The following is a 15,550-nucleotide window of genomic DNA, read 5'->3' as shown; positions in this document are numbered from 1 at the left end:
CAAAAAGATTCTGAATATGGACAAATGTATATTTAAGTGATATGGTAATTTGAGGTGTTGTCCTTTGTTTTCATTTCCAGTTATCTTGTGCTGTTCTGCTTCACAACAAAGGAGGATGCTATTTGGTCCATTGGGTTCATGCTGGCTCTCAGGGAAAAAGTTCCAAATGTCCATTTACCCTATCCTCATTTCCCTGCATTACTGAAAAATCATTTCATCTCATTCAAGGCTGACTCTTCCCACCACCCCACCCCCATCCCTTTGACTACTGGTGTGTGGGTGGTATGGTTCGCGTAGCAGTAAGCACAATGCTACTATAGTGCCAGTGACCCGAATTTGAATCCAGTGCTGTCTGTAAGGAGTTTGTACATTCTCTCTGTGTCTGAATGAGTTTTCTCCAAGTACTCCAGTTTTATCTCACCCTTCAAAATGTACCTAGGTCAGTTGGGATATTTGGGCAGTACGAGCTCGTGGGCTGGAAAGGCCTGTTCCTGAGCTGTTTGTCTTAAACAAAAATGACTCAATAAGTGTAATTAGGATTTGTACATTAAGGTTATTAAGTTCATATCCAGATCGCTGATAAAGACAGTATATAAGGGTTGGTAATTTTTCAGTTTTTAATGGATGTCAATAGCAAAATAGAATGTGTAAACTAAAAAAGGATGTGGGAACGTTGTATTTTAAGTCTCTAAGCTACTCATGAAGACCCATGGAGCATGTGTGTACAGAAAATATTAAATCTGTGCTGATTGCAATTTTCATTTTTAAACTACACTTTTTTTAATCACTGATATTATAATTGACCATCTTCCTGGAATTTAAAAAAATCTATTTGTGCATGTCAAATGTAAGATTGTGGTGGTTTACAATGATTTAACACCTCTGTTGATCATCACCCATGAAAGGATTCAAATGTCCATTTGTTGGTGCCTAAGAACTGGCCATAAATTAATCCAGTTTTTCAGTAATTATTAATCTTAAGGACGAAGGTGGAATTTACAAAATTATTATACAAGATGACAGTGCTCACTGTTGTATAGAACAGTGGTTCTCATTCTTTATTTTTCTACTCACATACTACTTTAAGATTTCTTTATGCCATAGGTGCTCTGTGATTAGTAAGGGATTGCTTAAGGTGCTATGTGAATGGAAAGAAAATGTTTGAAAACCACTGTTTTAATTGTACTTAATTGACTCATTATGTGCACGGTTTCATAACACCAAAGGAAATGGTCCAATGACAATTTTTCTCAAGCAAAATAGTTAAGTAACAATTGGGTCTCGAGGAGTAGTTCTCACCCTTCCCTTCCCACTCACATACCACCTTAAGCAATCCCTTACTAATCATAGAGCACTTATGGCATAGGGATTACTTAAAGTGGTATGTGAGTGAAAAGAAAAAGGTTGAGAACCGCTAGTATAGAATCTTGGAAACTGCAAAGAATCTATTCTCTTCAAATGTTGGATAAATACTCTTCGGTTGTCTTCCTAATGATGTTAACTTGATCACAACAGTCATAATTGCATTTTGTCGTACTTGCCCTTCTGACTGCAGGTCTTGTCAAAGTTAATAGTGTCATCTTTCTCTGGTGCCTTTCCTGTCATTCATACCTATCCACTCATTGCTGGAAATTTCTTCTTGTAGGCCCCCAAGAATCTCTCCTTCCCCCTCTCATTTTTCTTATTTGTGTGCTGCCTTTTCTGTCATGCAATCTGTAAAAGAGTATAATTTTCCATGTGTATACTTGTCATTAATCTTCCAAAGTCTCAAGTTTTAAACCAGCTTGACATCTAGTGTTGGATGATTGGATGTACAGTGTAATCCAAACACAAATTGGAAAGATCCTTACAGTTGTTTTTGATCCACACCTGAAATTCTCTCTGTCACCATCAACTCAACTTCCTGGTAGGAGGTTGAAACTGAACCTGATTGAGAGCAACCTTATGCCTAATGTGATCCTGATATAAGCTTTTAATACATTTTTTCATTGTTATGACGACAAACTCTTTCATGTCCACAATGCTGCACAACGTACCTCAAAAAAGGTTACGCAGCTTTGATGTAAAGAGGAAATGAGATAACATTTCAGATTAAAGACTCCATGCAACCTCTCCTGGTTCTGACAATAGGTCTTTCTGCTGCCAAACCTAATGTGTTTCCAGGATCTTTCTACATTTAGTTCAGACTCCAGTATATTCAAGTTTTATTTATTTTAATCCTTTCCTTAGTTCCACTGCTGCTGATCAAGAATCACAATTTCAAGACTGTTATTTCCATCGACCTCTTTCAACTCACAATTTTATTGATTCACATACACTTGGAGATGGGCTGAATGCAGGCAAATGAGAGACAAATTGTTCAACATGGTCAAGATGGGCCTTTGACTCAATCACAAGATTTAAATATCACAAGCAAGGATGGCTCTAGCTCCTTCCATGATTGCCCCTGAATGGCAAACAACATTTTAGAAGTCACTACATTACTGAGTTTAAAAATAAAAACAAATTGCAGATATTACAGGAAATGTGAAATAAAAATAGAAATTGCTGAGCACAATTTGACAAGTTTTCCCTACAGTTGTGTCCAGCTCCACTAATACAGTTCAAGATGTTCTTTGCTCTCCTAACAGATTCTGAAATCAGCTGACTAACTTTGTTTTTCATTTATGCAACTTAAAGCTGCTCTCCATTTAAGCACTTTTTAAAAAAATTCTTCCTTCCTCATCTTGTATGTTTAAAAAAGCTTTTTTTATATATATTTTTTGCATCTTGGTTCCCAATGCACAAGGCTCCATATTTCTTGCAAAGGTGAATATAATAAGACCATAAGACATAGGAGCAGAAATAGGCTATTCGGTCCACCAACTTTACCTTGGGATTTAATCAAAGCTGATCCATTTAACCTTTGATGCCCTGACTATCCAAGAACTTATCAAACTTTGTCTTTAATACACCCAATAACCTGGCCTCCACAACTACTTGTGGCAACAAAGTCCATAGATTTATCACACTCTGGCTGAAGTAATTCCTCCACGTCTCGGTTTTAAGCAGATACCCTTCAATCCTGAAGTAGTGCCCTCTTGTTCAAGACTCTCCCACCCTGTGAAATAACCTTTCTACAGTACATCTAACTCTGTCCACATCTTTCAACATTCAAAATGTTTCAGTGAGATTCCCTCCTCAATGTCCTAAATTCCAATGAGTAGAGGCCAAGAACTGTCAAACGCTCCTCATATTATGATCATTTCATTCCCAGAATCACCTTATGAACCTTCTATGGACTCATCAATTTCAGCACATCCTTTCTTAAATGAGGAGCCAAAAACTGCTCATGATACTCCAAGTGAGCTTTCACCACTGCCTTTAAAGCCTTAATAACACATCCTTGGTCTTATTATTCTATTCTTTTTGAAATGAATGCCAGCATTAGATTTGCCTTCTTCACCACCGACTCGACGTACAAGTTTATCTTCAGGCTATCCTGTTTGGAGTCTCCTATCCCTTTGACTCTGTGTATTTTCAATTTTCTACCCATTTAAAATATAGTAGGCCCAATTATTTTTTCTACCAAAGATCATGACCAACATTAAATTTAATTTGCCACTTCTCTATCCATTCTCCTAATCTAAGTCCTTCTGCAACCTCCTTGTTTCCTCAACACTACCTGCTCCTCCACCTACCTTTGTACCATTTGTAAACTTGGCCACAAAGCCATTCATTCCAAAATCCAAATAGTACAACACCAACCTCTGTGGAACAGCACTAGCATCTGTCAGGCAACCAGAAATTGATCCCTGTATTCCAACTCTCTGGTTCCAGCTAATCAGATTTATTATCAGAGAACATGCATGACATCACAAACAGCCCTGAAGTTTCTTTTTCCTGCGGGGGTGGCAGAATTACCCCTAATTGATAGTGCAAAAGTAAACTGTACACAGAAGAACATGTTAACAAATTAAAAATTAAAAGAAACTGTGAAATACAGAGAGAACAAAAAATATCCAGCAATAACGTCACAAGTAAGAGTCCTTAAATGAGTCTCTGATTGAGTTTGAGGAGTCTGATGATGGAGGGGTAGCAGCTGTTCCTGAACCTGGTGGTGCGAGTCTTGTGGTACCTGTACCTCTTTCTTGATGTCAGCAGCGAGAACAGAGCATGTGCTGGATGATGAGCGTCTTTGATGATGACTGCTGCTCTCCGACAGCAACCTTCCCTGTAGGTGTACTCAATAGTGGGGAGGGTTTTGCCTGTGATGTCCTGGACTGTGTCAACTACCTTTTGGAGGGCTTTATGCTCAGGAGTATTGGTGTTTCCATATTAGACCATGATGCAGCTGGTCAGCACACTTTCCACCACGCAACTGTAGAAATTTTCCAGGGTTTCTGATGTCATCCCAAACCTCCACAAACTCCCGAGGAAGTAGAGGCGCTGGTGTGCTTTCTTTACAATGCAACTGATGTGTTGGGTCCAGGAAAGATCCTCCCAAGAACTTAAATATGCTCACCCTCTTTCCCTTAAGGAAACCATGTTGGCTTTGGCCTATCTTGTCATGTGCCTCCAGGTACTCTATAACCTCATCCTAGACACTTGATTACAACATCTTCCCAATCACTGACGACAGTTTATAATTTGTTTTTTGCTGCCTTCCTCCTTCTCTTGTACAGTGGTATGACAGTTCTCTGGGACCATGGCAGAATCTATTGAGTCCTGGAAGATCATTACCAATGCCATCACAATCTCTACCATTACCTCTTTCAGGACCCGAGGATGCAATCCATCTTAACCACCTATCGACCATTCAGCTTTCTGAGCACCTTCTCCCTTGAAATACCCCTTCTCTGATACCCTTCGACATCTGGCACACTGCTAATGTCTTCCACGTGAAGACTGATGCAAAGTTACTCTGGCATCTCCTTGTCTCCCATTATTATTTGTGGTTCTCATCTACTTTCACCTCTCTTTTACTCTTGAAGAACCTGTTCATTTCCTCAATCACACAAGCTATAAGGGCAGAAGTAGGCCAATCAGATTAAGTTAAATATTCTCTTTGATATTATTTACTTGCCTGCTTTCACACTTCATCTTTTCCCTCCTTATGTGTTTTTAGTTAATATTTGCAAATTTTTAAAAAATTTCCCAATCTTCTATCTTCCCAGTATTTTTTGCTTCCTTGTATGCCCTCTTTTATTTTTATAATATCTTATTCATGGTACTGATGTAAATGATCAATGGCCAAAACCAAAGCTCTGATTCTTATAGCAATGTGGTAATTACAGTTTGTCAAGTAGAAAGTGACCTGCTTATTGCTGCTATATTTTCATCCATTAACTCATCTCATGTCATGTTTTTTTCTCTGACCTAATGAACTCTTATCTGGTATAACAACTTCTCACCAAATGCCTTTTGGAAATCTTAAATATGTCACACCAATTTGTGCCCCATTAACCGTCCTCTTAAAAACTTCAGTAAGTTTGTCAAAATATTTTTGCTTTTTAATTTAGATAAATGTATCTTATTATCTTCAGTAGAATTCTTCTGAAATTCTTTTTCTAACTTTTCAATTTCTTTTTCCAAATTCTGACTTTCAATCAAATATTGTTTTTAATTCTAGCTGTATAACTAATAATCTGACCTCTCAAATATGCTTTTAAAGCATCCCATAAAACAAATTTACTCTGAACTGAATCTTGATCCATTTGTAAATAAAAAGTAATTTGTTCCCTAATATATTTAATAAACTCAGGTCTTTTTAATAACATCTCATTAAACCTCCAACGATAAGTACTTCCTACCTTCTCAGTGCCCAACAACAACAAATGGTCAGACAAAATTCTACTTTTGTACTCTGCTTGTATAAATCTACTTTGCAATTGAGCTGAAACTAAAAAGAAATCAATTCTAGAAAATGAATTATGCTATGCAGAATAAAAAGAACAATCTTTTTCAGTAGGATTCAATTTTCTCCATATTTCCACCAAATTTATATCCTTCATTACCTCAATAATTCTCTTTGCCATTTTAGTTTTCTTTAAAGTCTTTGGTGATTTATCCAACAAAGGATCTAAACAACAATTAAAGTCCCCTTCCACTAAAATATTTTCATTCAATTGGTTCAAATTTTAAAAAAGTATCTGTAATATAAATACTTCCTCATCTTCATTCGGTGTATAAACATTCATCAAAGTCCAGGCTTCCAAAAAATTTTTGCAATTCACCACCAAAATCCTACCAACATTAACAAAAAAAAATCCAAAATAAACGGTACTTTCTTATTTACCAAAATAGCTACTCCTCTGGCCTTAGAATTAAAAGGTGAAGCAATCACATGTCCTGCCCAATCTCTTTTCAATTTCAAATGTTCCTTCTCAGTTAAATGAGCTTCTTGCAAAAATGCTACATCCACCTTCAACTTTTTAATATAATCCAATACATGTTTCCGTTTTATCGGGTGATTTAACCCCATTAACATTAAATGTCGCAAAATTCAAATTGTTCATTATCACCTATAGAGTGGCACTTAACAAAATTTACTCTTACAATTAAACCGGCTCCCCCTCTAAAACTAATAAAAAATTACAATATAGTATTCTGCAATCATATAAATATGAAAAAATGATTCAAAGATCGAAGCAGCATTATTATGAGTTAGGTGTGAAAGAGCACATAAAGTTTTAGTTTGGCAATTAAAAACAGAACAAGCATCAAAAACAATTAATGCAATTAGGAAAGATTCAGAGATTACTTATAAACCTCAGAAAATTAATGAGGATTTTTTTAGATTTTATAATGAACTTTATACATCCAAAAGTAGACAAAATATTGAGCAAATTGATATGTTTTTGGCTAATTTAAGTTTGCCATCATTGACTGGGAAGTATATTAATGACTTAGTCCTTTTTCGGAATTGGAATTAAAGGAAGCACTGCAACCATTGTCGGGAGGAAAGTCCCCGGGTGAAGATGGGTTTACAGTAGAATTTTATAAAGTAACGATTTGTTGTTTCCAGTTTATATGTAAGCTTTGAAGCAGGCAACTGAGATGAGTTCATTTCCAGAATCTTTTTCGAGGGCGTTGATTACTGTTATTCCAAAGAAAGATAGAGATCCATTAAAAGTGTCTTCTTATTGACTAATATCGTTATTAAATGTAGATTATAAAATTGTTGCAAAAGTATTAGCTAATAGATTGGCTAATTATTTGCCAAAATTAGTACATGTTGACCAAGCTGGATTTATAAAAGGTCAATATTCAGTTGATAATGTCACTAAATTGATTTCTATAATTAATGCTGCTAGATAACAAGCTAATCAACCAATGATAGTGGCATTGGATGTGGAAAAGGCTTTCAATAGGGTTGAGTGGAAATTTTTATTTAAGGTTTTAGAAAAATTTCAATTTGGACCGCTCTACTACTTGGGTTAAAGCTTTATATACTAATCCTACAGTACAAATAATGATGAATGGTCTGATTTCATCAGCTTTTATATTATCTCGATCAACTAGACATGGTTGTCCTCTTTCACTCGCATTGTTTGCTTTGGTAATAGAACCTTTAGCTCAAGCTATTAGGCAAAATTTGGATATTAAAGGTATCAAAGTAGGTGAAGCTAATTAAATCAAAGAGACTTAATTGTATAAGATTAATTTGTTTGCTCAATATTTTTAACATATCCTAAGGAATCTTTGAGGGTGCTGCAAAATTTATTACATCAATATGGCATACTGTCAGGTTATAAGATTAACTGGGAGAAGAGTGAAATATTGCTAATATCAAGTGAGGATTATTTAGATTGTAGACAGATTACTAAATTTAAATGGTCTGATAAGATTAAATATTTAGGAGTTATAATTAATAAAGAATATCAGGACTTAAATATTTTGAATTATATACTTTTGTTGAACAAGATTAAAATTGATTTACAGAAACTTTAATTGGGAGAGTAAATTGTATAAAAATGAATATTTATCCTTGTATGCAATATCTTTTTCAATCTATTCCATGTGTGATTCTGAAGAAATTTTTAAAAGAATTAAATAAAGTAGTTCATTTATTTTTATGGAAGGGTAAATTATCTCGGGTTTCTATGCATAAATTAACATGGAGATACGAATGTGGAGGACTTCAATTACCACATTTTCAAAATTATTATGAAGCAACACGCTTGACGTCCTGCTTTGCGGAAACTGCCAAAATGTTTGGCCTGGAAGTCAGCCTGAAGAAAACTGAGGTCCTCCATCAGCCAGCTCCCCACCATGATTACCAGCCCCCCCACATCTCCATCGGGCACACAAAACTCAAAACGGTCAACCAATTTACCTATCTCGGCTGCACCATTTCATCAGATGCAAGGATCGACAATGAGATAGACAACAGACTCGCCAAGGCAAATAGCGCCTTTGGAAGACTACACAAAAGAGTCTGGAAAAACAACCAACTGAAAAACCTCACAAAGATGAGCGTATACAGAGCCGTTGTCATACCCACACTCCTGTTCGGCTCCGAATCATGGGTCCTCTACCGGCACCACCTACGGCTCCTAGAACGCTTCCACCAGCGTTGTCTCCGCTCCATCCTCAACATCCATTGGAGCGCTTACATCCCTAACGTCGAAGTACTCAAGATGGCAGAGGTCGACAGCATCGAGTCCACGCTGCTGAAGATCCAGCTGTGCTGGGTTGGTCACGTCTCCAGAATGGAGGACCATCGCCTTCCCGAGATCGTGTTATATGGCGAGCTCTCCACTGGCCACCGTGACAGAGGTGCACCAAAGAAAAGGTACAAGGACAGCCTAAAGAAATCTCTTGGTGCCTGCCACATTGACCACCGCCAGTGGGCTGATAACGCCTCAAACCGTGCATCTTGGCGCCTCACAGTTTGGCGGGCAGCAACCTCCTTTGAAGAAGACCGCAGAGCCCACCTCACTGACAAAAGGCAAAGGAGGAAAAACCCAACACCCAACCCCAACCAACCAATTTTCCCCTGCAACCGCTGCAATCGTGTCTGCCTGTCCCGCATCGGACTTGTCAGCCACAAACGAGCCTGCAGCTGACGTGGACTTTTTACCCCCTCCATAAATCTTCGTCCGCGAAGCCAAGCCAAAGAGAAAAGAATAGGTTGTTTGATGTTCAACAACCACCTGTCTGGGCTAAAGTTGAATTCGATTAAATTTCTGAAAAAGAAATGAGTCAATTTATTTATAAATGGAATCTCTTATTGTTACAAAAATATAAATGACCAGTATTAAGACATATACTGGATATTTGATGTAAGCAGGATCAACTTCTAAACTCTAAAGGGAAAATTTCAATTAAATCACCATTGTATCAGAATAAACTAATTCTGTTTTCTTTAAATAATTTTTATTCGAAAAATTTGAAATTGAAAGTAATTAGTGTTATACAAGATTGTTTTGAGGTGGGTAAATTTTCTACATTTAATAGATTACAAGAGAAATTTGGTATTTCTCCAAATTCTACTTTTGCTTATTATCAAGTTTGAGATTTTTTACGAACACAATTTGGTAAGGATTTAATTTTACCAAGTCAATCGAAGTTTGAGATTGTAATGATTGATAAGGAAACTAAAGGATTTATATCGGATATGTATAGATTGTTGTAAGAAAAGATGGATAAAGTTGGGCTATATAGGACAAAAGAGAAATGGGAGAAAGATTTAGATATTGAATTGTCTTGGAAGGAATGGTCAAATATATGTATTGATAGTGTTACAAAATTAATTAATGTGAGATATAGTATAGTTAATTATAATTGTATTTATTAATTATGTCTGACCCCTGAGAATTTGAAGAAATATGGATTTAGTCTAACAGATTTGTGTTTTAGATGTGGAGAAAAGACAGGTACTTTTATGCATTGTGTATGGATATGTAAGAAAGTTAAATTTTTTTGGGAAAAAGTTATTACATTTTTGAGAGATTTATTTACAATCAATTTGCAAATGGATAATTTTGTCATTTAATAAAAGGTTGGATGTGTACATGGAGGTGAGGGGGTTGGAGGGTTATTGGCAGAGAGCGGGAGGTTTGAGCTAGTGGAGCTGTTCTAATGAACCGGTGCGGACTCGAAAAGCCAACATGGCCTGTTTCCACTCCGTAAATGGTTATATGGTTATATGGATGTGTTTATTGGGTTACATGAATGCTGTTACTTTGGGATTGGCTGATAAGCCACAATTGGCATTTTTGCGGTTAGGGTTAGAAGTTGCAAGAAAATGCATTGTGATAACTTGGAAAAATGATGTGGAATTGAATATACAAAAATGGCATAATGAACTGCAATCGTGTTTATATTTGGAAAAAATAACTTATAGTTTGCGAAATGATTATTCTTTTTTGTTAAAATGTGGAGTTTATATTTGGATTGTATAGCTATTGATCTTAAGTAAAAGTTATGTAAAGAGTTGGCACGTCGATTAATTAATTTTAAATGTATAATTTTTTTCAAGGCTCCGAGGGGTGGAGGAGGAAGTTAAGATGATGTAGTTAGTAGAGGAAGGGAGGGGGTGGGGGGGATATTATCATCATTACCATTTTTTCAATAGTACTTTTTGGTTTATTTATATATCTGTATTTGTATTTTCTTTTTTTTGTATTATTTTGCAAAATTTTTAAATAAAATTTTCAAAAAAATAATTTTGCTTTGATAAAATAATACTGACTCTGTCACATGTTATACTTAGTCTCTGATATCATTTGTAATTAGACACAAGTGTTTTTCAGATATCTGAAGAACCTATTGCTGGGCTTTCTGCTCAGATGTATTTGAGTCACCATTCCAGGCCATGATTAGGATTAGGAATAGAAGGCGAAAACGTCACCAGTAGGAGTAGTCCACAGGCTAGCAAGTAATACGCAGGCAATAAATAAACAACTGACACGTTAGAATGGAATGACAGTTGCCATGGGCAATTTTAACCAATATATTTATTGATCAAATTAAGTCGGTCATGGCAGTCTTGAGGACAAGTTTTTTTAAACAGCATCTTGCGAAACCTACAAGGAAATATGCCATATCAACTTGTGTCATGAGACTGGTAAAATGAATGATCTCATGGCTTTGAAAAAAATGAAAATGTGGTTGAATTTCTAACGCAGATGGAAGGTAAGAAAGTAAAATATAAAAGTGGTGTCTTTGCCAAAACAAAGAAGACCACAATAAGATGAGGGAGAAGTTGGCTAATATGAACTGGGAGCTCCAGCTTTAAGGTAGGACAGTAGAAGATTTTCAGAGACTGTTCACAGTGCACAACAAAAGTATATTCCAATGAAAAATAAGGGTAGGAATAATCAGTTGTTGTCAGCTAAGGAAAAAAAGGCATCCAATTCATAGCTAAATACATTCAAAGTAGGCAAGTAGAGGGAAAATAGAAGATTGGAAAAACTAAAAAACAGCAGAAAAACACAAAGAAAGCAAAAGAAAGAGAGATTACCTTATCAAAATAAATTAGCACAAAACTATCTAAAGCAAAAAAGGTGGGTTGAAATGAAAAGGTCCCTTAGAAGATGAGAAGGGAGAGTTAATGGGAAAATGCAAAACTGTCTGAGGCCTTGTATCTGATTACTGTGGAAGACATGATTAATATTAGGGAGTTGATGGGAGGTGAGGACTCTCTTTTGCTTCTCTTTCTCTGACTGCATGCTGGGCACTTTCTGCTGATGGTGAAGCTTTGTCTGCCTTACATGGACTAAATGCAATTTTGTGTTTTAATATATGACAATAAAAAAATTTTGTTTTTATAAAATCACTATCACAAAAGAGGTAATACTGGACAAACTAATGGATCAAGAGGTAGATAAATACCCTGGTACTGATTAAATACATCCCAGGTGTGATAGTATAGATCTATCACCAATGTATATAGTGTATATAGTTACTGTATCTAGACTGTGCTTACAGCGATTGGCTGAGAGCTAAGCCACGCCTATTATCTGGGCCTTAAAGGGTTGTGTCCCTAGCCAGGTCGGATCATTCCGGACTGGTCGGCCACCTGTGAAGAGCTCCTGTCTTTTGCTAATAAAAGCCTTGGTTTGGATCAACAAGTCTTTGATTCTTTCGACGAGCTCTACACCAGGGTACTGAAAGAAATGGTGGAAATTATAGCAGATGAACTTGTGTTAATTTACCAAAATTACCTTGACATTGGGCTTGTCCTGTTGGATCACAAGACAGCAATTGTAACTCCACTATTTTTTTTTTAAAAACGGCAAAGGGCAGGTAGCAATAGGCCAGTGAGCTTTATGTCCTTAGCTAGAATGTTATCTGAGGCTATCATTAAGGAACAAATACTAGGATAGAAATTCACGAATCTGGCAGATGCAGCATGGATTCAAGAAGGATGGATCGTATTCATCTAAGTGTCTAGAGCTCTTTGAAGATGTAATGAGTGCAGACCATAGAGGGGATCAGGTGGATATTTAGATTTCCAGAATACTTTTGATAAGATGTTGCGCAAAATAATTCAATATAGTTAGTGTAGCAGTAAGCACAAGGCTGTTACAGCGCCAGTGAATGGAACCAGGGTTTGAATCCTACACTCTCAGAAAGGAGTTTGTTTATGACAATAAATTCTAATTATTTTCTATATTACATTGTTTGCAATCCCTTTTTGTTTATATTTCTCTCTTTTGAATATGTCTTTTCTTGAATGCAGTTTTTTTGCACTACTGATAAGTGGAAATTCTGCCTAGTCCATGGGAAAATCAGGGTTATATGTGATGTCATGTGCATGTATTATAGACATGAAGTGCAGGAGTAGGCCATTTGGCCCTTCAAGTCAGCACCGCTTTTCACTGTGATCATGTGACTGTGTGTCTGCATGGGTTTTCCCCAGGGGCTCTGGTTTCCTTTCACTGTTCAAAATGTGCCAGGCATTGTAGGTTAATTAGGCAGCAAGGGTTCATGGGCCAAAATAGCCAGTTACTATGCTGTATGTCTACATTTACATAAAAATGGGATGCACATTGCAGGAAGTAATATACTGGCATTGATAAAGGATTGGTTAACCAATTGAAGGCAGTGAATTAGGATAAATGTTTTTTTTTCTTTGATTGAAAGACCATGGTTAGTGGGGTGCTAAAGAAGTGGGTTCTGGACCCATAACTTCGCAATACAGGAAAATTATTTGGAGGAAGGGACCAATTGTGTATCTTAAGTTTGCTGATGACACCAAAATGAGGAGAAAGAAAATTATGTACAGGACACAGAGTTTGCTGAGAGATATAGATAGGCACATAGGAAAGAAAAATGGTAGATTGAGCTATTATTTAAAGGTGAAAAAAATCCCATGTTGTTGTGCAGAAAGACATAGGAGTGCTTGTACCTGATCACAAAATGTTGATTGACTGGTGCAACAGGTAATCAAGAAGGCAAATGGGTTGTCCTTAATTTCTAGTGAGTGGAATTTAAGAGCAGGGATGTTATGCTGGAACTGTACCGAACATTGGTGAGGCTGCATGTGAAGTACTGTGCATTGTTCTGGTCACCTTACTTGAGGAAGGTTATACTGACTTTGGAGATACAACAGTGGTGGTTCACCAGTTTGATTCCAGAAATGAAGTTAACACTTATGAGGAGAGATGGAATAGCATGGGACAATAGTCACTGGAGTTCAGAAGGATGAAGGGTGATCTAATAGAGATAGATACATTTATGAAAGAGATAGACAAGATAGAAGTACAACAGGATGTTTTGGGACCACTGGCATGGTGTTCTGAATAGATTTGTACCACAGACACGGAAAACATAGCAGAGTAAAGAACCACAGTTGACAAGAGAGGTGTCACAGACTTAAGAAGCCAAAGTCTGGAAGGCCTCATGGGAATTATAAGGTACCCAGAAAGGAAATTCAGAACGACTTGGTAGAGCCAGAAAGGGGTACAGGAAGGCTGTGGCAAGTAGAATTAAGGAAACTCTCAGGCAATCTACTCTTACATGAAGAACAAAGGATGACTAGAGTGAATGTAGGACCAATTGGGGATAAAGGGGGAAATATCTGCATGGAGGCAGAGGAGATAGGGAAGGTCCTTAATGAATACTTTGCTTCAGTGTTCATTAGACAGAGGGACCTTTGCGAATATGAGGTCAGCATTTGTGCTACAGTATGTCGAGGTTAAGAAAGAGGAAGTATTGGAACATTAAAACATTAGGAGCGATAAAGCCCCCCAGGACTGGATGGAAAATACCCCAGGTTACTAGCGGAAGTGACGAAAGAGATTGCTGGGGCATTGGTGAAGATCTTTGAGTCCTCCCTGGCTAATGGAGTGGTACTGGAGAATTGAAGAATTGAAAATGTAGTTTCCTTGCTCAAAAAGGATAATAGGGAAATTCCTAGAAATTATATACCAGTGAGTCGTATATTAGTGGTAGCTAAACTATTGGAGAGGAGTCTTAGGGTCAGGATTAGAAAGCATTTAGAGAAGCATAGTCTTCTTGGGGATAGTCAGCATGGCTTTGTGAGGGCCAGTCAAATTTGCAGATGACATGAAAGTTAATGGTATAATGAACAATGAACAATTTAGAAAATTATGCCAAGAAATAGCAAATGGAATTTAACTTGGACATTGGAAGGGATGCATTTTGTGAAGTCAAGCCATGCAGGGTTCGTGCAGCCACAGTACACGATCAGACTCTGGCTCACTTAGTTGAACTGAGACCTAAGGTACAGGTACATAGTTCATGAATGTGGTATAATAAATTTAAACATGAAACGTGAACAAGATGGTGAACAAACCAGACAGCATGTTTCAGTCAAGGCAATGAGTGCAGGAAACGTCTGCCTGGGAGTAGGGAAGGTCCTTAGTGAGTGCTTTGCTTCAGTGTTCATTGGACAGAGGGTCTAAGAATAAAGGTCTTGAGACACCATGTTATGACTGTACAAGATGTTGGTGAGATCATTTGTGCAGAATATTGTGGCACTGTGATGGTATCCCTGCTGCAGAAAAGATATTATTAAGCTGGAAGGAATGCAAGAAATCTTGAGTCACAAAGATGCTGCATGGATAGTGTTTGTGTGATCTTGAGAGATTGGATAGACAGGGACTGTTTTCCATAGGATGAAGGAAGCTGAACAATGACTGTGAGGAGGCATATTGAAGTATCAAGGGATGAAGATCACAGCATTTTCACCTAGGAGGGGGAAGTCCAAAACTTAAGGGCAGAGTTTTAAGATGAGAGGGAAAGATTGAGAAAGATCTCAGGAGCAACGTTTTCAAACAAATAATTCAATGGAATGAACTGTCGGAGAAAACTGTCAAGGTGGGTACAATAATGACAATGAATAGAACTTTAGACTGGTACCTGGATAGGAAAGATTTAGAGGGATATGGGTCAACTGGATCAATATCAGAGTCTCAATTATAATTTACACCATTGACTGAAGTGAAAAGATCAATTCTATCAAAAGATTGGGAAGAAAATAAGCAGGATGCAATAAATCAGGCATGTTAAGCAAGTCGCTTTATAAAAGATGCAGAAATGTGTGAAAATCACCTTTTGTGGGAACAATCTGGTTTGCAGGGAAACAGACTAGGAG

General features: G+C 37.1%; 1 protein-coding gene across 12 annotated transcripts in view; it reads left to right on the top strand.

Moving 5' to 3' along the window:
• grb10b (growth factor receptor-bound protein 10b) overlaps positions 1–15,550 on the top strand; it is a 242,701-nt gene that overhangs the window by 179,311 nt on the left and 47,840 nt on the right. The window lies entirely within an intron of this gene.

Source organism: Narcine bancroftii, chromosome 1 (genome assembly GCF_036971445.1).
Source record: "Narcine bancroftii isolate sNarBan1 chromosome 1, sNarBan1.hap1, whole genome shotgun sequence".
In the NCBI taxonomy this organism is placed as follows: Eukaryota; Metazoa; Chordata; class Chondrichthyes; order Torpediniformes; family Narcinidae; genus Narcine; species Narcine bancroftii.
The sequence above is the reverse complement of the archived record's forward strand: the minus strand, read 5'-3'. Positions and strand labels throughout refer to the sequence as shown.